At 49.1% G+C, this 24,698-nt stretch overlaps 1 protein-coding gene across 2 annotated transcripts in view; it reads left to right on the forward strand.

Moving 5' to 3' along the window:
- The first annotated feature begins 533 nt into the window (after positions 1-533).
- Positions 534-24,698, forward strand: part of MIDEAS (mitotic deacetylase associated SANT domain protein) — a 69,350-nt gene continuing 45,185 nt past the window's right edge. The window contains exons 1-2 of one of the 2 annotated variants that reach the window (XM_041758381.1): positions 559-672; positions 2,088-2,287. The gene's annotated coding sequence lies outside the window, so the exon portion shown is untranslated. Of the gene's footprint in view, positions 673-2,087; positions 2,288-24,698 lie in introns of both variants that reach the window. The other variant, XM_041758380.1, reaches the window with a different exon arrangement.

Genomic DNA, 24,698 nt, shown 5'->3' on the forward strand with positions numbered 1-24,698 from the left:
AGCCCCCACCTTGGACGCTGAAATACACCCCCCCGAAGTGTGATAAATGGTAAACGTCCTGCGCACTTAAAACGAGTGGAGATGACGGAGGACACGCGTGCAGACCTTTGCAGGGAACGTGGGGAGAGGGAACCCGTGTCTTAAGGCCCAGCTGAGGCTTTATTTGGCCAAGTACAGGGCACTGCGCTTTCTGACATGACCTTCAACGCGAAACTGGAAAACTTTCTCTTCCTCCACCCCCACCTTTTTGTCTGTGGGGTGGGGGTGTTTCCCCGTGGAACCCCAGCTCGCGGGGGGGGCGGCTGAACCCCAACCTTGAGAATACAGGTTCGGTCGCATTTCTCCCGCGCCGTAAGGACCCCGCAGGGTGCAGGCTCGGTGGGCGCCCCCCGCGGCCCCCCGCGGCCCCCCGCAGCCCTGCGCGCGCCGAGCGGGGAGTCGGCGCCGGGCCCCCCGGGGCGCGCAGAGCCGGGCGCGGGCGGGCGGCTGCAGGGCCCGGCGCGCCACCGCGCGAGCTGCTGGGTCACACGCCGGGCCGGGCCGCGCCGCCCGCTCCGCGAGGAAGTGACGACTGCGCCGTCCCGAGAGCAACAAAGTTTGAGTCTGCGGGCCGCGCTCGCCCGCGCCCCGCACCCCGCGCCCCTCCCGGCGGCCCCGGGATCCAACGCGCAGGTGAGCCGCGGGCTGGGCGCCCCCTCTGCCGCGGAGGCGCGGGCGTGGGGGCTCGGAAGCGCGGGGGGCCGCGGCCTGGACCCGCGGGCGGGGTCGTGGGGGGCCGGGTTGGGCCAGCCGCGCGGGGCGCGGGGCGCGGGGGCGCGGGCGGCCTTGCACGCGGGGAGGGGGGCGCTCGGCGGCCGAGTCGGGGACCCCAGGCTGCGCCGCTGCTGCCGCCGCCTTGCCGCGGGGCTTAAGGGAGCCGGCGCTGCAGCCGGGCCTCTCCAGGCGCGGTTTGCGAGAGGAGGGGTGCAGGGGGGGCGCCCGCGGCCTGCGTCCCGCAGTCCCACAGGCTGGGCGCAGCCGCCCCCCAGCCCTGCCCGGCGCTTCCCGGGGAAACGTGCTCTTCCTCTTCGCAGCCCTCGGTGAGGTTGCAGGAAGGAAGTTAAAGGAACTTTCCCCCCACTTTTCTTCGCTCGGCCCTCCAGTGACGAAGAGCAGAGCGACTCGGACTTTTGGGAAAACAACCCCACGCATTTCCCAAAAGCGACACGAGAATTGCCCCCCAAGCCCCCTTTCGACAAATGCCTCCCGACTTCCCCACCCTTCTTCCTCCCACACCAAGTCCCGAACCCGACAGTAATCCCTAAGGCCTAACACTTTGCAATTTAGCCATAAAAACTGTCAGCACACCCACGTACATATGTGAGTGTTTTCTATATAAAACTCCAAAACCCGCTTCCAGTGCACTCTGTGGCATCTCGCTCTCTTCTGTTTTCTAAAACTGCTAGGGCTGCAGGATTGTGCTTGTGAACTTTGCTGGTGGTTCCCGCCGCCCTCGGGAGCCTCGTGGCGCAGGGCTTTTTAAAGACCAGCTGAGAAGTTTATGACATCCCCGCAGAGTAACTCGGGGCTGGCAGGCCGGGCGGGGGGCGGGGGGCGCCGGGGCTCCCTGGCTGGGAGGCTGCGAGGGTAGCAGCCGCGGGCCGTGCAGCTGCGGGACGCGGCCGTGTGTCCTGGAATGTACATCGGTGCGTGGAGACGCACGACGTGGGACGTCTAGGGGTTGCATGGTGCAGTTCCTAGCAGCAGCTTCCTGCCGGCCTGTAATTACAGCGTGATTGCACAGTCAGGCATTGTTGGCGTGGATGTTTATACACAGGCTATTGTGCAAGACCATGGTGGCTGCGAACAAAACGCAGATTTGCATTGCAAATGCCCAGGACAGATCTGGGCTTGAGCTGCGAGTCACCAAGTTCTTTCTGGCCTTTCACCTTAGCTAGGTGATTTATTTCCTTGCCTCTCCCATAACCTCGGACAACTTGCCAAACGCCAGAGAAGGGAGGTAGACTCAGGAGGCCAGGATCCCTCCACTCCCACCCTAGGCAACCTGAAAACTATCCCAGGAACCGTACCCTTATTTGTGTCTGTAGAAAAATGTGGGATGACGTCAGCAGGAAAAGGAGATGGGCGATGGCTATCAACCTCCCCAAACGGGAAAGCAGTTTGAATTAACAAAATTGCACGGTGGCTGGAGTGGGGCCTGGTTGCAAAGAGGACACGTCAGATGTGTGTGACTGAGCTGGCGAGCTAGACTTTGAGCCTTGAAGTGTCAGCTGCAGAAACTTAGGAGGTAGGTTCTAATTCCTTTATTGTGTTCTGGGCAAAGGGAAAAGTGCTGGGGCTTTGAGACTGTGTGTCTCTGATGGTGTCTGGGGTGGACAAAGTGGGGGTGGGGGTGGGGAGTTACCTCCAGAGGAGTGACTCAAGTCCATTTGCCCCAGAAGAGCCTGAGGCCCATTTTCTGAGCCAGGCCTGCTGCACAGAGAAGGGTGGGGGTCCTCATACCTACTGAGCTTCTGTGGGGTAGGAAGGGAGCCAAACCTGCAAGTGTGGAAAGAAGGCAAGCAGATTCTCCTTAAGGGCCTCAGATGTGACTAGCTATAGTTGAAAGATTTAAAACATAAAAAGCATGTACAGGATACAGGCAGGGCAGTTCTGCTCTCACCCTATATCTCAACCCACTCCCTCCCAGAGACAGTGGCTGAGGGGGAAGACTCTCACCAGACAGCACTCAGCACCCCCCATGGGGGCGCAGTGTGGCTCTGTGGCACCAGCCCACCCCAGTCCTTGGACAGCCACTCTGCTCAGAGTGGCAGGAACGGATGGCCCTGGCACCCTGGAGCTTCCCCACGCCTGGCATTCTCTCCAACCAAGTGACTGAGTTTCACCTGGAGGAAAGATGCTGTTTTGCCACCTCGTGCCAACTGAGTGTCGTGGGCACGGTGACAATTTGTCAAACCAAAACGTGAGGGCAGAGTCCCTGGCAGACACCTGTGTGCTTCCAGAGAGACTCAAGGAAAAACATGTGAAATCAGCACATTTCTAGAAAGTCTGGGATGTACAGGCACAGTTGCTACAAGGGAATGAGGTTTAGAGCAAAAAAAAGCACCACTATTGTAGGAGTTCCCGAGCTATACAGCCTCCTGCTCTGCGTCCATTTGGGCTTTTCCTCAACTTGAGTGTCAGGGTTCTGGTTAGCTGCATCGCCTGACCTGGCTGCTTTGGTAAGGACGTACTGGTGGCCAGAGCTAGCCTCCAGGGGCAGAGGGGGTGAGTATTTCCTTATGACCTTAAGGAAGAGACAGTTCTGAGTCGCAGTACTTTGTGTTAATTTAGAACCTGCAGAGACTCAAGGTGCAGACAGGCCCTCCAGGAGTGTGAGCAGGAGAGAGGAGGAGAGGGATCCCTTGCAAAGGCCAGAGAAAGAAGGAAGGACATTTCCTTGAGCTGTGGCCCCACCAGGATCATTGCCTGCCTACATCTTCAGTGCAGCCTGGCTCATTTCTGTGCCTAACTCGGGCCCTTCTCTTGGCTTGCCCTGTTATTGCCTCTGCCTTCATAGAGCTTGCCCTGTGGCTGTACGCACAGCTCGGGGCAACACAGGAAGCTGAATCCTGACTTCCTCTCCCACCTTACGTAAATGCTGATTTATGGCTCCATGTTGCTGCTGAGTTCATGGCCCCAGAGCAGCCCTGCTGCCTTGCCATGCACAATTAGGAACAATATTGGAAAAGCGCGGAATCAGAACCCAACAGATTTTTAAAAATCGCTGTTTTAAGAGGAGAAACTCTTGGAGGTAACTGGCAAGCTCAGCAACTTGGTCGAAAACCCCCAAGTGCCCCCTGCGAGAGGCAAAGGAAAAGGTCCCCTGCATGAAGGTGGTCTCTGAGGGAAGGCCTTTTACGCTCTCCAGGCCTGATGTTTATATTTCTGTTCATCCGCCTCCTCCCAGCTGCCTCACTCTCTACACCACAATCCGGTGTTTTGACACCACAGCTAACCTCCAAAAAAGGAGGCAGAACACCCCCAGCTGCAAGAGGGCATGCCAGACTCTGAAGAAAGTGCTACAGTTTTCCAGATGCCTCGCAGTTCTGTCTCCTTCTTTAAAATGTTTCCTTCTTTAAAATGTTCTCCCCTTCATTTCTCGTACTCACTGAAGCATCTCTTTGTGAGACCCTTAAACCATTTTTTTTGCCTCCTCTACATGACACAGAGCCTTGCTTTACGACTTTCCGTATCAAGTGCTACTTGAAATATACACAAGGCTTTGCATAAGCCCGGGATAAAGAGCTCTCTGTAATGTCACTTAAAATGCCTGGTGGCAAGGGTCACCCTCTTGCCCAGCCACGTTCAATGGCTCCCCACTGTCTGCACCATGAGATCAAACTTCTAGGCTGGCAGTCAGGGCCTTCCATGCAGGGGTCTGGCCCTTGTGGCTCTCCTGCCCTAACCCTCTGCTCTGACCCAGTGACCCACTCTGTGTGTTTGTCCAAACGGCTGGTGGCAAGCATTCCTACCTCTCATGCTTCCCCGGAAGCCTGGAATGCCTTTTTCTTCTGTTCTCCTTGGCTCAGTCTTGCTTTCCCTCCAGCCCTGTTTGTGTTCCCCTATCCCATCCTGTGTTAACATTCACTGGGGCCCTGTACTGAAGAAAACATGAAAACTCGGTCTAAAGGATTTTTAACATTTTCTTTGGGCTTCAATCATACACTTCTTTCAGCTTTTTTTTAAAGATTTAATTAATTAATTAATTTGAGAGACAGAGTGTGTGTATGAGCATGGGTGGGAGGAAGAGGGACAAGCAGACTCCATGCTGAGCATGGAGCCTGATGCCGAGCTCAATCTCAGGACCCTGAGATTGTGACCTGAGCCGAAATCAAAAGTCAGATGCTCAACCGACTGAGCCACCCAGGCACCCCACCTTCATTCAGCTTCTTTTTTTTTTTTTTTAAAGATTTTATTTATTTATTCATGAGAGACACAGAGAGAGAGAGAGGCAGAGACACAGGCAGAGGGAGAAGCAGGCTCCATGCAGGGAGCCTGATGTGGGACTCGATCCCAGGACTCCAGGATCACACCCTGGGCTGAAGGCAGGCGCTAAACCGCTGAGCAACCCAGGGATCCCCTTCATTCAGCTTCTTAAATATTCTTTGGTTGGACCACTTTTCAACTAAACTAGAAATCCCTGTTTTCTTTCTTTTTAAATATTTATTTATTCATAAGAAACACAGAGAGAGGCAGAGACACAGGCAAAGGGAGAAGCAGGCTCCATGCAGGGAGCCCGATGTGGGATTCACTCTAGGATCACACCGTGGGCCGAAGGAAGGTGCTTAACCGCTGAGCCACCCTGGCGTCCTGAAATCCGTTTTCAATGTATTTCTATCTCCATGCCTGGTACCCTACTCATAGCAAGTCCCAGTAACAGTTTGGTAGTGGTGATGATGATGACGATGATGACGACGACAATAATGATACAGATGGCAATAGCTGTCCAATACTGTCTGCTTGTGTATGGACACACGCAGCCATGCCAAGCACCAAGGACCAGGGCTCTTGGTCTGTATTCTGAACAGTTACCCAGCGCTGACCCCTCCTGCCTATTAGCCTCTTTGGCGCCTCCTGGCTTTGCACTTCATTGTTCTGTTCCATTTCCAGCACCTCTTCCCCATGGGCGCCAGATGGTATCTGTCCAGCTTCCACACTGGCTCCTCCTTGTCCTGACTTGAGCCCAGTTGACCTGCCCTACAATGTTCTATGCCTGAGCACCAGCTCTCTGGGGAGATCCTTCGTCATCTGGGTTGGCCTGTCCTTCCAAGGGAACCAGGTTGGTAGATCGAGTTAGGGCCAACTCTCAGGCAAGACTTTGGAGGAAGACAAAGAGGTGCTTCCTGGTTAGTTGCAGGTTTGTTTTGCCCAAAGAGGCATTGAACCTACAAAACTAGGCTACACTATAAAACTGAGTCTCTGGGAGATCCTGGCTAAACCCTTACATTGGCCTTGACTGGGAGGATTCTGACTCCACCAGTTCTCATGCAGTTAGTCTCAACTTTGCCATATAAGCTAGATTCTTTCTTTTTGAATTGAGATATAATTCACATACCATAAAATGTACCCTATAAGAGAGATTCCTTAAAAATTTCATTTTATTCATTTATTTTTTAAGATTTTATTAAAAAAAAAAAGATTTTATTTTCAACTAATCTCTATACCCAAAATGGGGCTTGAACTCACAACCTTGAGATCAAGAGTCACATGCTCCACCAAGTGAGCCAGCTAGGTGCCCCCCACCATTTTGTTTTATTTAAAAATAAAATCTGGTAGATTATTCCCCTCCATTTTCTATTTAAGGTAATATATAAATAAGGTCAAAGATTCAAAAGAGATAAGTTATATTGTATAAAGTAAGTCTTAAAAGTCACTTCGTTAGGCAGCAGATTACTATACATATTATGCCCACATATACAAATACAGTAGAATTAGAAAAATATATTTTATTTTATTAAGATTTTTTTTAAAGATTTTATTTATTCACGAGAGAGAGAGAGCCCACAAGCAGGGGGAATGGGAGAGGGAGAAGCAGGCTCAGGGAGCCTGATGCCCAGCTCAGTCTTGGGACCCAGATATCATGACCTGAGCCAAAGGCAGACACTTAACCTACAGAGCCACCCAGGTGCCCATTATTTTAAAAGATTATATCTATTTATTTGATATATATGGAGAGAATGAGAAGGGAGGAGAGGCAGAGGGAGAGAGAGAGAGAGAGAGAGAAGACTTACTGCTGAGTAGGGAGCCAGACTCAAGGTGCACTTGAGCAGAAGGCAGATATTTAACCGACTGAGCAACCCAGACGCCCTTAAATATCTTTTTTTTAAAAATTTTTTTATGCCCTTAAATATCTATTTTAACCTTGAGAGAAAGAAGATCTTCTTAAGAAAGATACAAAGCATGGGGCACCTGGGTGGCTTAGTGGTTGAGCGTCTGCCTTTGGCTCAGGTCATGATCCCAGGGTCCTGGGATCGAGGGATCCACATCAGGCTCCCTGTAGGGAGCCTGCTTCTCCCTCTGCCTAGGTCTCTGTCTCTCTCTCTCTGTGTGTCCTTCATGAATAAATAAGGAAAAATCTTAAGAAAAAAAAAGGAAGAAAATATTGATAAATTTGATAACATGAAACTTTGAAAAAATTAATTTCCCATTCTCTAATATTTCCCATTTCTTTAATTCTTCAGTGTCCCTTTCTTAGGCAATTCTAATTTGTCATTTTTCAGCCGTGCTTCCAGAGGTAGCCTCTGTAGATTGAAGAAAATCTGAAGATAAATACATATTGTGGCATACTATACACAAGGTTCTGCATTCTGTGTTTTTCACTTAACGTATCTTGGTGATTATTCTATAACAATGCATGTAGAGCTGCCTCATTTTTTCCAGTGGCTAGATTGTATTCTCCTATATGCACATGCCATCATTTATGTAACTAGTCTCCTACAGAAGAGCATTTGGGCTGCTCCCTGTCTTTCTTGAGTACACACAGTGTTGCAGTTAATATGTCGAATGGGCTTTGAATTGAAAATTCTTGGGATCCCTGGGTGGCGCAGCGGTTTAGCGCCTGCCTTTGGCCCAGGGTGCGATCCTGGAGACCCGGGATCTAATCCCACGTCGGGCTCCCCGTGCATGGAGCCTGCTTCTCCCTCTGCCTGTGTCTCTGCCTCTCTCTCTCTCTCTCTCTTTGTGACTATCATAAATAAATAAAAATTAAAAAAAAAAAAAAAGAAAATTCTTGAAGAGGATTGCCTGGGTGGCTCAGTTGGTTAAACGTCTGCCTTTGGCTCCAGTCATGATCCCAGAGTCCTGGCATCAAGCTGGGCATCAGACTCCCTGCTCAGGGGGGGAGGGTGCTTCTCCCTCTCCGTCTGCCTTTCCTTCTTCATTCTCTCTCTCTCTTTTTCTTTTTTCTTTTTTTTTTTTTTAAGATTTTATTTATTTATTCATGAGAGACACAGAGAGAGAGAAGCAGAGATACAGGCAGAGGGAGAAGCAGGCTCCATGCAGGGAGCCCGACGTGGGACCCGATCCCAGGTCTCCAGGATCATGCTCTGGGCTGAAGGCGGCGCTAAACCACCGAGCCACTGGGGCTGTCCATCTCTCTTTTTCGAATAAATAAATAATCTAAAAATATTCTTGAAGAGCATACATGAGTGAAACTGAGATTTACATAAAAAACTATTTCTGAAAAGTTAGGCATAAACTGCACTTAATAAGCCAATAATTTCTAGAATCTGTGGTTTCACTAAGTAATCAACCTTTATTTATTTTAAAATTTTATTTTTAAGTAATCTCTATACCCAACATGGGGCTTGAATCCACGACCCCGAGATCAAGTTGCATGTTCCACTGACTGAGCCAGCCAGGCACCCCTAAACAATTGACTTTTAGAGTTGACTAGAACACAGGGAAAGAGGTTATTTTTTTTGTTAAGATTTTATTTATTTATTAATGAGTGACACAGAGAGAGGCAGAGACATAGGCAGAGGGAGAAGCAGGCTCCCTACCGGGAACCCAATGTGGGACTCAAAACTGGGACTCCAGGATCACGACCTGAGCCAAAGGCAGATGTTCAACCACTGAGCCACCTAGATGCCCCCACTACACAAAGATTTAAAAAGAAGAAACTCACAAACAACCACAAACAAGGGGGGGGGGTAGGGGGAGGTCTTTAACAAGAGACTAGGATGCCTTTTTAATAGCCTTTTTACCAATATATTATCTCATTACAGTCTTAATTGATCTTAATTGCTATCAACCTGTTGGGTCCCTAAAAACTCCTAGCCAGGCTCTGTTGGCCAATAAGATTACTTTGTATTTGCTAAGCACAGAATGTGAGTTGGGCAACACTGAGGAAATTAAGGAATCCTCTCACTTCCTAAGATCCCAGTCATCCCATGAGTGACCCAGGAGAAGGCCCAGGAACATACTTTCCTCTGCCCTAAGGCACTAGCTCTCTGTCCACTCTCCTCTGTACCCATCCGGTCTCCCTATCAGAGGCTGTTGTAAGCGGCTTGCCAGGGATCTTCCACATGAGTCTATGTCCACTTCTGTGGCTTCCCAAGAGTACGTGTTCTGTGAAAACTCAGGAGCCAAGAGCCACTCCTCAACCCCACTTCTACTTGCACTAGATGTGGTGAAAAGCTCAGAATTTGCTCTACCATTTATTTAGGGAGGCTGTGCTGAACCCCAGCCTGGCATTTAGGATGTGGCTTGCCCAGTTACAGAGAGAGAAAGCTGGCCAGAGCAGCAGTGGTAACCCTGCCCAGCATGGTTTACAGGGTGCTTTCTCCCACGTTCTTGATTCTTTCACTCACTCATGCAACATGCATTTATTGAATCCCTGTTGTGTGCTCTGTGCTAGGTACTGCAGGTACAAAGACAAAGAAGATTCGGCTACGCCCCCCAAGGTACTCACGGTCTGTGAGGGAGACAGACATGTACAAAAGTCCAGGACAAGGGATCCCTGGGTGGCTCAGCAGTTTGGCGCCTGCCTTCGGCCTAGGGCATGATTCCGGAGTCCCGGGATTGAATCCCGCGTTGGGCTCCCTGCATGGAGCCTGCTTCTCCCTCTGCCTGTGTCTCTGCTTCTCTCTCTCTCTCTCTGTATCTCTCATGAATAAATAAATAAAATCTTTAAAAATAAAATCCAGGACAGTTAGTGGCATGGATGTCAGTGTGAATGTGTTCAGGGGTCTGCTGAGGGGCTTGTCACTTCTGCTAGGCCAGAGGAGAGACAGGAGTGTTAAGAAAGGTCCAGGGTGGTCCCAGTGCCTTGCATGGTGCCTGTGCTTGGTGAATGCTGTAGGGTGGATGAATGAAGGAATGAAAGGCTTCCTGGAGAACCTGATTTTTTTTTTTTAATTATTTATTTATTTATGATAGTCACAGAGAGAGAGAGAGAGGCAGAGACACAGGCGGAGGGAGAAGCAGGCTCCATGCACCGGGAGCCTGATGTGGGATTCGATCCCGGGTCTCCAGGATCGCGCCCTGGGCCAAAGGCAGGCGCCAAACCACTGCGCCACCCAGGGATCCCTGAGTGGAGTTCTAACAAATGAGTAGGTGTCCATCAGGTGGCAAAGAATCAGGGCATTCTCAATGTGGGAAACAGCTGAGGCAAGTGGAGTGGAGGTGTGACACAACATGGTCTGCTCTGGAAACTGCAAACAGCGGGGTATGATGGGGCACTGGTGAGAGAGAGAGCTGAGAGGGGCAGGCCAGGGCCAGGTGTGGGCTGAGAGGTTTGAACCTCACTGTGGGAACAGTGGGAGCTACAGAGGACTCTGTGTGTGTGTGTGTGTGTGTGTGTGTGTGTGTGTGTGTGTATTTGAGAGAGAGATAGAGAGAGGGAGAGAGATTGATTTTCTTTAAAAAAATTTTTATTTATTTATTTATTAATGAGAGACACAGAGAGAGAGAGAGGCAGAGACACAGGCAGAGGGAGAATTAGGCTCCATGCAGGGAGCCCAATGTGGGACTCGATTCCAGAACTCCAGGATCACTCCCTGAGCTGAAGGCGGACAGTCAACCACTGAGCTACCCAAGCGTCCCTGATTTTCTTTTTGAAAGATCATTTAGCTGTGATATGAAGGATTGACTAGAGATAGGGGAAGATGGGCAGCAAAGAGACCAGTGAGGAAGGAGATCGTTGCGGTCACTGAGGCAAAACAGAAGAGGAGTGTGAGCCAGAGCAGTAGGGGAGGGAGGAACTGTATTAGGAAGGCATTAAGGGTGTTGGGTTGACAGGCCTTGAGGACCAACCAAATGTATAGAGCAAGGGAGAAGTCAGAGTATTTGCTCGGGTTTCTACTTAAGACACATAGGAAGAAGAACAGATTTTAGGGGAGAGACTGAGTCTAATTTCAGACATGTTGAGTTGGAAGTATCCATTGGGACATCCGAGAGAGGTGTCTAGCGGCTAGTTGTACATATGCCTAGATCTCCAGGCAGGAGATCCCCAAGATATGGGGGGGTTGCCCTTCTGTGATTCCCTCACTAAGTCATCTCAAATAAACAGCATTTAAGTAAAAATGATTACTTAACTGGGGCACCTGGGTGGCAGTTAAGCGACAACTCTTGATTTCAGTGCAGGTCAGTCTCAGGGTCTTGGGATGCTACCCCGAGTCCAGCTCCACACTCAGTGGGGAATCTGCTTCTCTCCTCCCTCTCCCTCTGTCCTATCCCCAACATGCTCTCTCTCTCCTAATCTTAAATAAATAAATATTTAAAAACAATAGTTACCTACTTTCCAGCTGCAGCTTCAAGATCAGTTCCAAACAAACTCAATTACCTCCCTTTAGCCCCTTTGCCTCTCAGACATTCTGGAACAGACATTTGGGGATCCCCATAGAAGGTAGTTGAAGATAGGGAAGGCGATGGCATCACCCATGAGGAGAATATAGTAGAAGGTGAGGAGGGCACCATGTAAGAGGTGCAGCATGAAGGAATCAGCAGTAGATACTTGGAAGGAAGGAATGGCAAGGAAAAAACCCCAGGAGAACGTGGCGTCATAGAAGCTGAAGGATGAGGAGGTCTTACATTTTATGAAAACAGGGACCGTGATTTTGTGTACCTAGTACAGCATATGGCACATAGAAGGTTCTCCATAAGTATTTATTAAATTGAATTGAAATCGATCAGGTGTTGATCACTGGGGACGTCAAGAAAGAGAGGACTGCAAAGGACGATCAAGCTAGGAATTACGGGGCTATTAGGACTGTGCCACCGTGGCTTCTCATTTGTTTTCACCTCTCTGTGAAATAGGTCATACGGGTAGCACCTGTCCCAGGGTTAAAGTGGCACGGGCAAGTTCTAGAAGCCAGGTTTCCTGTCTCCAAGGCCATCCTTTCCTGAGTTGGTGGAGAAATAGGGAAGAGTCCAAGGGAGTGGCATTGCCTTTAATTTCTGATATTAGTACCCCAAACCAGTAGAACCAGAGACAGGGAGGTTGTTATATTCAGCATTTATGGCATTTGTCCATATTTGTGGTTATTAGGTGGCTGCAATCCTCTCAGACGTGGGTATTTAAATTAGACTCTTCACAGACGAAGGGATAGAAGCTTGAGCGTAGTTGTTATCTTGGGGGGGCCGGAGTAACCATTGTGAGGGTAAAAGGACATGGTGGGGTAGTCCGGGTGTTAGGACTCTGGCTGAATTAAGGAGAAAAGGAATGCGTTGGGAGAGCACATGGTGGCTTACTGAAAGCCTGACTAGCAAGGGCCCAGATGTACTCAGGCCAGCGGGAAGTTGGGAGGCTGGAACCAACGCAAAGGTGCTAATGCTGCTGGCCACGCATCACTGCCGCCAGCAGACTCGGATGCCACTCCCCGCTCCAGAGTGAGTTCTGAACTCTCCCTGCTCTTTTGTGCCACTCGCTCCAGAGGCGGAACCCAGGCTGAGCATCTGGTTGTCCAGCTCAAGTCACATGCCCGTGTTCTCCCTGCTGGGGGTGGGGGGGCACTAAAGAATGAGGCCCTGGAGGTTACAGCCTCCCTAGAAACAGGTGGAGCTCTGCCTCCTGCCAGGACTCACAGTGCCCATTGCCTGAAAGTGGACATGGGAGGAGGAGACATAGCATCCCCTTAGGCCACTGAAAATATCTACATCTTGATTGTAATCTTTTTTTGACATTTTTCTGAATCTTTCAGCCTCCAGCTAAACTTCAGGATTCTTTTTTTTATTTTTATTTTTTATTTATTTATTCATGAGAGACACGGAGAGAAAGAGAGGCAGAGACACAGGCAGAGGGAGAAGCAGGCTCCTTGCAGGGAGCCCGATGTAGGACTCTATCCTGGGTCCCCAGGGTCATGCCCTGGGCCGAAGGCCGCGCTTAACCGCTGAGCCACCCGGGCTGCCCTAAACTGCAGGATTCTTATATGCTCTGGAGAGCTAAGCATTTCATTAGCAATTGGATTTCTGCTCTGGAGTCTGAATGATTCCAGTGGAAAAGAGAGGTCATCCCAGCATCTGGATCCTCCCTGCACATTTGATTCCACTTGGAAAACTTTATCGCTGCCTGTGAGGACAGAGTCCAAGGCTTGGCTCTCTCCAGCTAACAGCTTGAATTCTGTTTCTCCTGTGGGGTTGGGCAAGACTCTCAGGGCCATGAGGTGTTTGGGAGGGACTACCTTGCTTTTCAGGCTGGAGGTTGGAATTCTGGCTTCAGGCTTGGTTTGTGGAATGGTTGAGGTCCCTGGTGCCCCAGCTGTCCAAGGCAACAAAACTGGGCACCTCTCCAGTTCTGAAGATGTCAGCCTCATTGAGATGTTCTAGCCAGTATCCTGCCTGAGAGAGAAAGCCCAAGGAGCAGGAACTTGTCTGCCTCGGGCTGTCAGCATCTGCGATCACATTCCTGCCCAGTTTCCTCATCCACACAGTGAGAGGGTGTTGCATTAGGTGAGCACTGGCTCCCTTCTTACCCTCAGATCCTCTGGTGATAACTCTTTGAACCAAGGGTACCTTGGCTGAAATCTTGATCATTCAGTTCTAGTGGCCTTAGACAAAGGATTTTGTTTCCCTTAAAAAAGAAAAAGAAAAACGTAGTTTTGAACCTACTGGACTCAGGCCGGGGCGACTGCCAGCATTCCGAGAATCCTTTCCCCTGTTCCCTGAAAGTGGGAGCTGCTGCCTCCATGGAGCTGGGCGTGGTATGAGCTAGGTTCTTACAGCCTGAACTGGAGGTGATCCCAGAGGTGAGGCTTGGTCACCAATGTGGAATCAGGCTGGCCTTCCAGAAGGACAAGCAGGAGTGTTCCTGGCCAGTACTCTGGCACGATTTATACTGACTTGTGCATTTGTGTCCCTATAAAATGACATCATGTTAAAAGCAGCACTGCAAAAGGGGTGCCTGGGTGGCTCAGTCGGCTAAGCATCTGCCTTTGGCTCAGGTCATGATCCTGGAGTCCCTGAGTCGAGCCCTGCATGGGGCTGAGCAGGGAGCCTGCTTCTCCCTTTCCTTCTGCTCCTCCCCACTTGTGTTCTCTTTCTCTGCTCACTCTCTCTCTCTTTCTCTTTCTCTCTCTCAAATAAAATAATTAAAAAAAAAAAAAAAAGCAGCACTGAAATGGGAAAGAAGTCTTGACAGACCTGGTTATTTTACTAAAACACAGCTTTGATCACATCCCCTGTCTTAAAAACCTTTGAGAGCTTCCCACATCCTACAGAAAGGTAGCATTCCTCAGAATGGCACACGAGGCCCTCTTTGGAGGCCTGGGGCACCTTTCCACCTCTTCTGCAACCACTCCCTCCCCAGTATAGCTGATGGTGTTCTCTCTGCTGCTCAGTGCACTTTGGCTCCTCTGTGCCTTGTACATTGTTGCTCCCCATCCCCTGAATGCCCTCCCTGCCCTTTTCTTCCTGGCAGACGCCCACAGGACCTGCTTCCCTGCTGCCTTCTGGAGCTTCCACCCTAGTGTTTCTGCAGTGGAACTTACCCGCTATAGGACACTGGCCGCCCTTCCTTCGCACCTGTTGATGGAGCCAGTGCCTTGATGGCTTTGCTGTTTCTCTGAGCCTGCCAAGGTGGCCCTGGTGAGGGTGGAGAGGGGACTTAGGGACACAAAGCCTGGCATCTGGGTCTTCCTCACCCTGAAGAGGCATCTGTGATGAGAAGCTGATTTAAAGGTGGCACCCTCCTCATTATCCTTAAAAAAGAATAAATACCTGCTTCCCAGAGGGAATCCCTTAGTTTTCATGCTTGGCACTGTCTGCCGGCTTTGAACCAGGAAGGGACTAAGAAAAATGAAACAGTAGATGGTGAAAGGAGAGACTAAGACTCCTAAAAATGAAAGCCTTATTTAACCTGGTGACAGGATGGGCTGTGGCTCTTCATGCTCAGGGGAAAGAGGAATGGGTCCTCCTGACAATGATTGTAGGGTACAGTGGGGGACCCCAAGGCAGAGACTTGGGGTCTCAGTTTGTTTATGAGAGGTTTGGACTATTATGTGGTTCTTTCCTGCTCAGAAATTCCACAAGCCTGGGGTATATGGGTGGCTCAGTCGGTTAAGCGTCTGCCTTCGGCTCAGGTCATGATCTCAGGGTCTTGGGATCAAGCCCCGTGTTAGGCTCCCTACTCAGCAAGAAGTCTGCTGCTCCCTCTCCCTCTGCCACTCCCCCTGTTTGTGCGTGCTCACTCTCTCTCTCTCTAAAATAAAGAAATAAAATCCTTAAAAAAAATTCCACAAGCCTATGAACAGAATCTGGCAGGTGGTGTCTTTATGGTGCATCACAGTGGAACCTGATGACTCTCCAGAGCATTCCTGGTATTGAACAGTTGTCTGGGGTCTGCATGCCACTCAGAGAGTCCTGTGGAGAAGCATCTTCCTGCCATGGCTGATCAGGTGAACTTTTTTCCTTAAAGTCGCACCACCCTTAGGGCTGAGCCCACACATGCATGGGCCTACTTGACTAGTGGTGAGTGCATGGCTTATATTGTTTGCAGAGTATGTTTCTAGAACTTAGAAGCACGCAGTATTTGCAAGATCTTTAGGAACCCATTGAAGTGTGTTTTTGTTCTTGGCTCCTGGAATATCAGCTCAGAGGAAGCTTGGGTGGTAGGGCAGGTTTGATGTCTAAGCAAACTGGCTTGCTTTGGAAGGGACATCCCGTGGGACTTGCCTTCGTTTCTGCCTCCATGGGGCCTACTCCCTGCTCCTATTCATCCCAGTCCTCTACCTCCCTACCCACATCCCTGTTCTCCTTCTTCATCTCTCCACAGCAAATCAGTTGAGTTACCTCCAACATCCATTCAAGCATAGGATGTGTACTCCAGATGCCTCACCCAAAGGGGACTTGGGGAATGTAGATTTTAAGAGTAGATCTTGGGGGGGAAAAAAGAGTGGACCTTTAATGGTAGGAAGACTACCTTGGAAAATAGGCAATCCAGGTAACTCACATAATACATATGTGGTGTGTGTGTGTGTGTATTTTTATTTTTGGAAAGAGAGAGCATGCTTGTGCGGGGGGGAGGGGGCAGAGGGAGGGGGAGAGAGAGAATCCCAAGTGGGCTCCAAGCTCCGCGAGGAGTCAATGTGGAGCTCGATGTCATGACCCCTGACACCTGAGCCAAAATCAAGAGTTGGACATTTAACTGACTGAGTCACCCAGGCACTCCTGAACAATATATTTTTAAAATGTAGAACTTGAGGGGCATCTGGGTGGCTTGGTCAATTAAGTGTCTGACTCAGCTGAGATCTTGATCTTGGGGTCATGAGTTCATGCCCCACGTTGGGCTCCATGCTGGGTGTGGAGCTTACTTAAAAAAAAAAAAAAAGTAGTACTTGAAGCTATTAAAGAAGGTTAATTTCCTTTTACCTATCAGTATTACTCTTGGGAATTTATTCTAAGAAAATAATTCTAAGGAGGAAAAGAGCTATATACATAAAGATATTTATAGCAACATTGTTTAAAATACCAAGAAACTGTAAATAGCCTAAATGTTCCAAATGGCTATGTAATTCATGAGTTCATGATACCTAGACCAGTGGAATATCGTGCAGTTGTTACATTAACATGAAGATGGTATTAATTCATAGGAAAACATTGATAAATTTTGGTGAAAAGTGGTTTCTGCTTGAGCAGGCAATATTGCACATACACTTGAGTGCATAAAAACTGATTACATTGGCCATAGTATAAATTGGCATATGGTAAATACTGGATTTAGGTGAAGTGGCCATATATGAATAGAGAATTTTGTGTGTTTGAAATTGCTTTAGAAATATATATACTTTGGGATCCCTGGGTGGCACAGCGGTTTGGCGCCTGCCTTTGGCCCAGGGCGCGATCCTGGAGACCCGGGATCGAATCCCACGTCGGGCTCCCGGTGCATGGAGCCTGCTTCTCCCTCTGCCTGTGTCTCTACCTCTCTCTCTCTCTCTCTCTCTCTGTGACTATCATGAATAAATAAAAATTAAAAAAAAAAAAAGAAATATATATACTTTATGTACTTATTTAAAAAAAAGACCTTAACGTATCAAAGACTTTGGATCTGGGTGGGAAGGCCAGAGGGAGGAACCTCCAAGCCTCCCATCTGTTACTACCAGGAAGACAAGCGCTATGTCTTATCAGCCACCTGCACTACAGGGGCTGAAGAATTCAGATTGGCTGAGTGAGTCTTTTGGTAATGGAAGCCCTGACCTCACCGGCTGGCTAACTGTATGACTGCAGGGCTCCCAGCATGGACTGTGCCTGGTGCAAGTGACCTCCAAGTGGCCTCAGAATCCAGATGATTGCTCACACCTGGTATTCCAAGGAACCAGCCGCATGAGTATATGTGGTCCTGAGGCTCAGCTCTGAGCTACCTGCTCACCTCCAGGCTGCCTGCCTGGTCCTGGGGGCCTCAGCCACAGGGGGAAGCAACCTATTTTCTCTTCTGTAGTTCCAGTAGTGAGGGTGTGCTTTGCACACTGACTTTCTGCCGCCCTGCCTAACCCAGGTAGAGCCCTAGTGAGTTAGTGTCTTGGGTGTTTGCCGTATCGTGCATATTTATTATAGTATTGAAACTTTGAGTTGCCCTTTATTGCTGGCCTTGGAATTTATCCAGTCTACCTCTGGCTTAGCAGTCAGGGCCTTCTGAACTTGCATTTTGCCATGAGCTCTGCTGGGACTTGCAACTGTAGATGTGGCCTTGTGGCTGAGCAGTTGACTCTCTTCTGACCACTTTCTTATATCTCTGGCATCTCAGAACCTTGGGACTCCTGGTGAATAGCCTTCTCACCGTCCACTCCCCTTTGGTCTTGCCTCCCCACATGTGTGTAGCCTTTTCTTCTTAGTCGGGAACTTTCTTGACATGGGGTATCTGTGTGGAAGGCTGTTGATCATCCTTTCCCTATGATCAGTGTGATTCAGGGCAGGAAATGGAGACTTCTCCATGTTGTTTGGAGTCCGAGGTGGGTGAGGGCTGGAGAGCCCTGGGCAGACCTTGTGCGGGCAGGTTGGAGCCTGCTAAAACAGAAGCCACAGCAGCAGTACATGTGTGGAGAGATGTCCGGCCCTGCTGGGGCCCTGGTTATCTCAAGCACCTATCTGCTGAAGCCAAATTCCAGAACTGTCAGAGGTTTGCAGTTTCTTTGTTCTGAGATCAGACTGAAAGTGGGACCTTGTGGCTAGAAGTTTGCCAGGGTCAGGGAGCAATTGGAAAGCCCACCTGGATACTCACGAGGGGTACTGATGCCAGTTACACATCTCATGTGATGTGTTTGCAGGTGGGGCAGGGGAGAGATAATCCTTGTGCTTCCCTGGACTATTATGTGCATTCCTAGATGCTGCGGTCCCCTCTCCACCCCGTACAGTGACCTCCAGCCTGCTCTCAGGGGATCATTGCCAGTGGTGTACGTATGAACTACCATACGATCTAAGTAATAAGCTGTCTTCCTGAGCCCAGGACCCAGCGATAACTGCTTGTCTCAGTTCCCTAATTTAGAGACCACGTGTGTGCCCCAGGGTTGTCAGCAGCTAGATTTCTTGAAGCTTGAAACACATTTCCATAGAAACAATGCTATAAATGGCGGTTGGGTTCCTAGGCTAGCCCACAGAGAGCCCTGGTGTCACCTCTGAAGTTGCTGAAATAAGGTATTAGTAAAATTGAGAGTGAAAATGCAGCAGTGAGATCTAGCACCCAGGATGTTAGAGGTTAAATGGTGTGGGTTTATTTGTGTAACTTTGTTTCTCTAGCGAGAGGTATCTTTCAGAGCCCTCTTGCTAAGAGAAGCTCTGGGGCCATCCTCCTGCCCACAGTCCTAGCCCTCTCTCCCAGCTGACCTCCCTTCTTCTCATCAGGCCAGGAGCCTGGGCTTACCTACTTCCTGGGAGCTGGGCTGGGGTATCTTTATGGTGAGGAAATCCTATTCAAGGGCCCTGACACTACATCATTATTATTTTTATTTAAACCATAACTCATATCAACTTAGAGTTAACATTACACCTTAGCAGTTTATGCTGTTCAGGATGCTCTTCTGATTGCTAACATTCCTGTGGATGTTTTAACATAGCTTGTAAGTCCACCTTTATTATTTCTTTGTGCTGATTTTGTCATATAGCATGATTTCATCAAATGTTTTCATCAGATTGTTTCCATTTGCTGATCCCTTTCATGTTTCATTCTGTTACCATATCATACCATCATCTGAATGGATTTCAATTTTGGGGGTCTATATATAGGTGTTATGAGCATCTTTTGTAAAAACTCTTTTGCGATGGCATTTTAGATTATTTTCATGGAATCTGGTCTCCTAACCATAATTACCTAATCAAGGTCTTCAACTCTTGCAACACAGTGTGCCAAATCACATTCTAGAAAGGTTTAAACAGCTTATAGTGCCACAACAATGTCTGTTGAAATGGCCTTGCCATCAGCAGCTTTTTTTTTTTTTTTTAAAGATTTTTTTTATTTATTTGAGAGAGCGCACCAGTGGAGGGGAGGGGAGAGCAGAGGGAAAGGAAGAAGCCCGGATCCCTGGGTGGCTCAGCGGTTTAGCACCTGCCTTTGGTCCAGGGCGTGACCCCAGAATCCTGGGATCCCTGCATGGAACCTGCTTCTCCCTCTGCCTGTGTCTCTGCCTCTCTCTCTGTGTCTCTCATGAATAAATAAATAAAACCTTTAAAAAAAAAAAAGGAAGAAGCAGACTCCCCGCTGAGCAGGGAGTCCAACTCTGGGGGCGGGGGGGGGGGGGGGGGGGGGGGGGGTTCTATCCCAGGACCTGAGATGGTGACGTGAGCCCCAGGTAGTTGCTTAACTAACTGAGCCACCCAGGCGCCCAGCATCTTTCTTGTTTAATTAATTTATTTATTTGCATGTGGACTCCAGGCCATAATGAGTCCCTAATGGTGCTCTTACTTGCATATCTTAAGTTGCTGCTGAGACTATACATTCTTCCTCCTGATGATTTTCTGTTTGTGTTTCATCTTGTGTCAAACTGTGTTCGGCTTCTGTGACTGTAGAGCCTCCCCACTTCCATCTGTCTCCTTAAACCACTTTCCTATTGGGAGACACAGAGTCCTGCCTTCCTCACTCCCTCCTGGGTGGGGCCCCTCCCCTGGCTTGGGCTAACCCTTCTCCCCACATGCTTGGCTCACTCCCTCACTGGCTGGGACTGGTGCTCTGGGTGTGGAGGGAGGGGAAGGGAAGGAGAGGAACAGACACTGGGGTCCCAGTGATGGAAGCCAAAGGGGAGGCAGGTGTGAGGCAGGGGCTTCCTTAAGTGGTTCCAAAATAGGCTCATAAAGTGACCTCCTTGTGGGAGCTGCTGGGAGGCTTCTGGGAGGAGCCAGGTAGGATGTTAAGGCTGGAGAGGGCTTTGGACTTCATTTGGTTTAAGGGTCACTCATTCAAAGGCCCATGGGGAACAGGGGCATTCTCAGTAAGAGAGGTTGGCTGGGTATAAGAAAATATCACAAGTGAGATGATAAGTGGCCAAGGGAGCAATGAAAAATTGGGGTGTGGAAGCCCCACCACAGTGGTGCTCCTAAGGTGGTGCTGTTCTCTCTAATGCTAGTCCCCTCCTGTAGCTACTCTGCTTCACCTCCAAGAAGGAGGGCTTGGTGTGGCCAGTATTCCAGTGTTTTTCTTTTTTCTTTTTTTTTCTTTTTTTTTTCCCAGTGTTTTTCATGACAAACCAGAAATCCTGACTTTTATTTTTACTATTTTTATTTTTTATTTTTATTTATATATTTATTTTATTTTAAAAAGATTTTATTTATTTATTATTGAGAGACACAGAGAGGAGAGAGAGAGAGAGAGAGGCAGAGAGAGAAGCAGGCTCCATGCAGGGAGCCTGACATGGGACTCAATCCCAGGTCTCCAGGATCAGGCCCTGAGCTGAAGGCAGCACTAAACCGCTGAGCCACCTGGGCTGCCCTATTTTTTATTTTTTAAAAAAGATTTATTTATTTGAAGGAGGTGTGGAGGGGCGAGGGGGAGAGTCCCAAACAAACTCTGTGCTGAGCACAAAGCCTGCCATGGGGCTTGATCTCACCAATCCTGAGATCATGACCCCAAGATCATGGCCTGTGCCAAAACCAAGAGTGGGACACTTGACCACCTGTGCCACTTAGGTGCCCCTGGAAATCCTGATTTTTAGTTTCAATCTCCTGATTTAAAAAAAAATGTGGATAGGAAATTTAATTCACTTCAAATCAAACACATACTATGGGTCAAATAAAATGTACCTGGGGAGTGAGAATGGATTTTGAGGCTCCAGTCTGTGACTCCTCATTATTCAGCTTCCTTACTGGGAAGACACAAGCCCAAGGAGATGTCCTCATATAGCAGAGAGAAGGACTCTGAAAGGCCAGTGATTGGATTCCATCTGTGTGACTTTGGAAGAGGTGTTTAAGCTTTCTGAACCTCAGCTTCCTTATCTGTATAATAGGGATCATTAGAGGGCTTCCTCTCAGGGTGCTGAATGGGCTTATATCTCATCAAGCATTTAGTTAGACCTTCAATGAATGTGTTGATAAGTCCTGCATGGGATCATCCAGAAGACTAGAGGAAGAACTGGGCTTAAATCTTTGCTCTCCTGACTCCCAGTAAAGAGGTTGTTCCATATCATAACAAAGCTGCCTGCTTCTGTGGGAGTTTCTGGAAGCGTCTGGAACAGGGGTCCTTCTGATCTCTGGGAAATTGCAAGTCACTTTATGAAAGCTTGATTGCCTAACAGCTACTGAGCTCAGGCAATGGAGTCTCTCAGCTCTGTGGACTTTGCCTTGCATGGCCAAGAAGCCAGGATATTGATCCTCAGTAGTGGTTGTGGTGGTAGGAGTAATAGTAGTAGTAGTAGTGGTAATAGTAGTAGCAATAGTAGTACTGAACTTAAGAAGCCAGTAATTATAAGATGCACCATTTTATGTACAACTAAGAAAGGAAATGCTGCTGATTAAACCATGACATGCTATATTGATTGTAAGATCCATCTTGATTTCGGAGATGTTAAATGTGCATTTGTTTTTTGTTTGTTTTTTTTTAAATTTTATTTTATTTATTTATGATAGGCACACAGTGAGAGAGAGAGAGAGAGGCAGAGACATAGGCAGAGGGAGAAGCAGGCTCCATGCACCAGGAGCCCGACGTGGAATTCGATCCCGAGTCTCCAGGATCGCGCCCTGGGCCAAAGGCAGGCGCCAAACCGCTGCGCCACCCAGGGATCCCTAAATGTGCATTTGGAATGGAAGGAATAGGGACGCCTGGGTGGCTCAGCGGTTTAGTACCTGCCTTCAGCCCAGGGCATGATGCTGGAGACCTGGATCTCCAGGTCCTGGAGATCAAGTCCCATGTACCTGAATCAAGTCCTGCATCAGGCTCCCTGTACAGAGCCTGCTTCTCCCTCTGCCTGTGTCTCTGCCTTTCTCTCTGTGTGTGTCTCTCATGAATAAATAAATAAAATCATTTAAAAAATGAAATGGAAGAGAGAGTAATGAAAGTAGTGATAATAATAATGTTACATTTTATTGTTTACCTCAAATTTTCACATATATGGTTTTATTTGTGCATTTACCAACAAGCATTACTGAGCACCCACCACGTATAGGCACCAGGTGCTCTGATCCTAATAGGGAGCTAGCTCAATAAGCAGAACAATGTATCAGGATGGAGGAAAGATGAACAAGGGGATGCCTCTGGAGTTCCTTAGGAGCAGAGACAGAGGCAGTTAGGGGTGCTTGGGATTGATTTAGGAAGTGCTCTCAGGAGGAAGGGATGAAGGAAGCAGGCTAGGGCTGGGGAGGAAGCTATGCAAAAGAAGGGTGTGCTGCAGCTGGAGCTAGCTAGCCTCAGCCAGACTCCCACTAGGGTCCGAGAAGTATGAATTGCACCATTACAGAGTTGGTCCCACCTTTAGATGAGGGGGCTGAACTTTTGGAATCATCCCCTACCCCACCCCCTAATCAATCATTGGCCTGCAATGCTCTCTGCCAGCAAAAGCTCCTTTTGAAAAGGGGGCAGCTAGGAGCCCTTAGCAGCCAACACAGTAGCTGGGGGATGGTGCACTAGTCTGATAAAGAAGATCCAAGAGGGCTCCAGCAGTATATACTCCAGTGGCCTTTCTCTGCTTGGAATGGTCAAGGGAGGCTTCCCAGAAGAGTTGCCATTGAGCTCAAGTCTGATGGGAGACTAGGGGTGTGGATGAAGGTGGGGGGAGGAGGAGCATGTGTAAGCAAGTAGCCATCATCTTGAGGAACTTCATGTTGTTTGGCTGTGTGGCCCTGGGGCCAGGAAGTAGGACAGAGCCGGATCATACCTGAAGTGTACACACCTAACAGTTTGGCTAACAGGCTCAGCTTTTTGCACTAGAATGCTGGGAACTATCAGAAAGGGATGTGATCACTCTGATGGCAGTGAGGATGGTAAATGTGCAAGACTAGAAGCAAGGGGATCAATCAGGAGATGAGAAAAAATGATAGCCAACACTTATGAAAGACAGGTACTGTTTCATGTGTGTGGTACTGTGTGACAGGTACTGCTAAGCTCTTGTCTCCATTTTGCAGACAAGAAAACCCAGTGGTTAAGTAACTTGCTCAAGGTCATCAAGCTAGTATGAGCCAAGATTTGGATTTAGCTCTCAGCTCATAACCTGTACACTCTCATGAACACGAATTTGGGATGCTAGTCCATGACATATCAGCATTTGTTTTCATTTTAAAATAATGTTCTAAAGCATGTCCCATTGCACACACTGGATCTTGTGGGTCTTGTTCCTCCTGGCCCACTGCCACGGGGTAGGGAAGCTGAGCTCCAGAGAACAGCCAGCGATGGAGTCTGTCTGGGGCTGGTTCTGCAGGGGGCATGGAACCGTGCTGAAAGGACGCCTTTGGGAAGCTAGCAGCCTGGGCTCTGTGAAGAAAGGGTGCTTCTGTCCCCGTGGCCCTGCTGGCTCGCCCTCCTGGCAGCCACACCTGTTTTGTCCTCCCTACACCCAGCCAGACGTCGCTCCCAGAGTGACAGCAGCAACTGGGGATATCTGCAGAAGCTCCCTCTTGGGCCTGACAAAGGCACTAAGAACCCACCCCAGTCCTGTGAGAGAGAGGTGATAGGGGCTAGGGTAGGTGGGGGGGGGGGGGCGGGGGGAAGGATGCAGACAGCTGTAGGCTGGTGTGGCAGGCCCCAGAACAGGTGAACTAAATATGAATGGAGGAGGAGGGTCTCCTGGGTTTTCAAGGGTAAAGGAGAAGACAGTGCAGGGACTTATTGGCACAGGGTGACTTACCTTAATAGCTGGGGTGGTTTTGAGCTCCCTGCCTCCTCAGAAAGGACATGACAGGGCACCTGGGGGGCTCAGTGGTTGAGTGTCTTGCCTTTGGCTCAGGGCGTGATCCCAGGGTCCTGGGATCGAGTCCTGCATTGGGCTCCTCGCAGGGAGCCTGCTTCTCCCTCTGCTTGTGTCTCTGCCTCTCTCGTGTGTCTGTCATGAATAGATAAATACAATCTTTGAAAAGAAAAAAAAAAAGGACATGACAAAAAGGATATGACAAAAAGTGTGAGGAGGGACACCTGGGTGGCTCAGTTGGTTGAGTGCCTGCCTTCAGCTCAGGTCATGATCCCTGGGTCCTGGGATCAAGTCCCACCTTAGGCTCCTTGCTCAGCAGGGAGCCTGCTTCTCCCTCTGCCTGCCATTCTCCCTGCTTATGCGCTTTCTCTCTCTCTCTCTCTCTCTCTCTCTGACAAATTTAAA

This window comes from Vulpes lagopus, chromosome 6 (genome assembly GCF_018345385.1).
Source record: "Vulpes lagopus strain Blue_001 chromosome 6, ASM1834538v1, whole genome shotgun sequence".
Lineage (NCBI taxonomy): Eukaryota > Metazoa > Chordata > Mammalia > Carnivora > Canidae > Vulpes > Vulpes lagopus.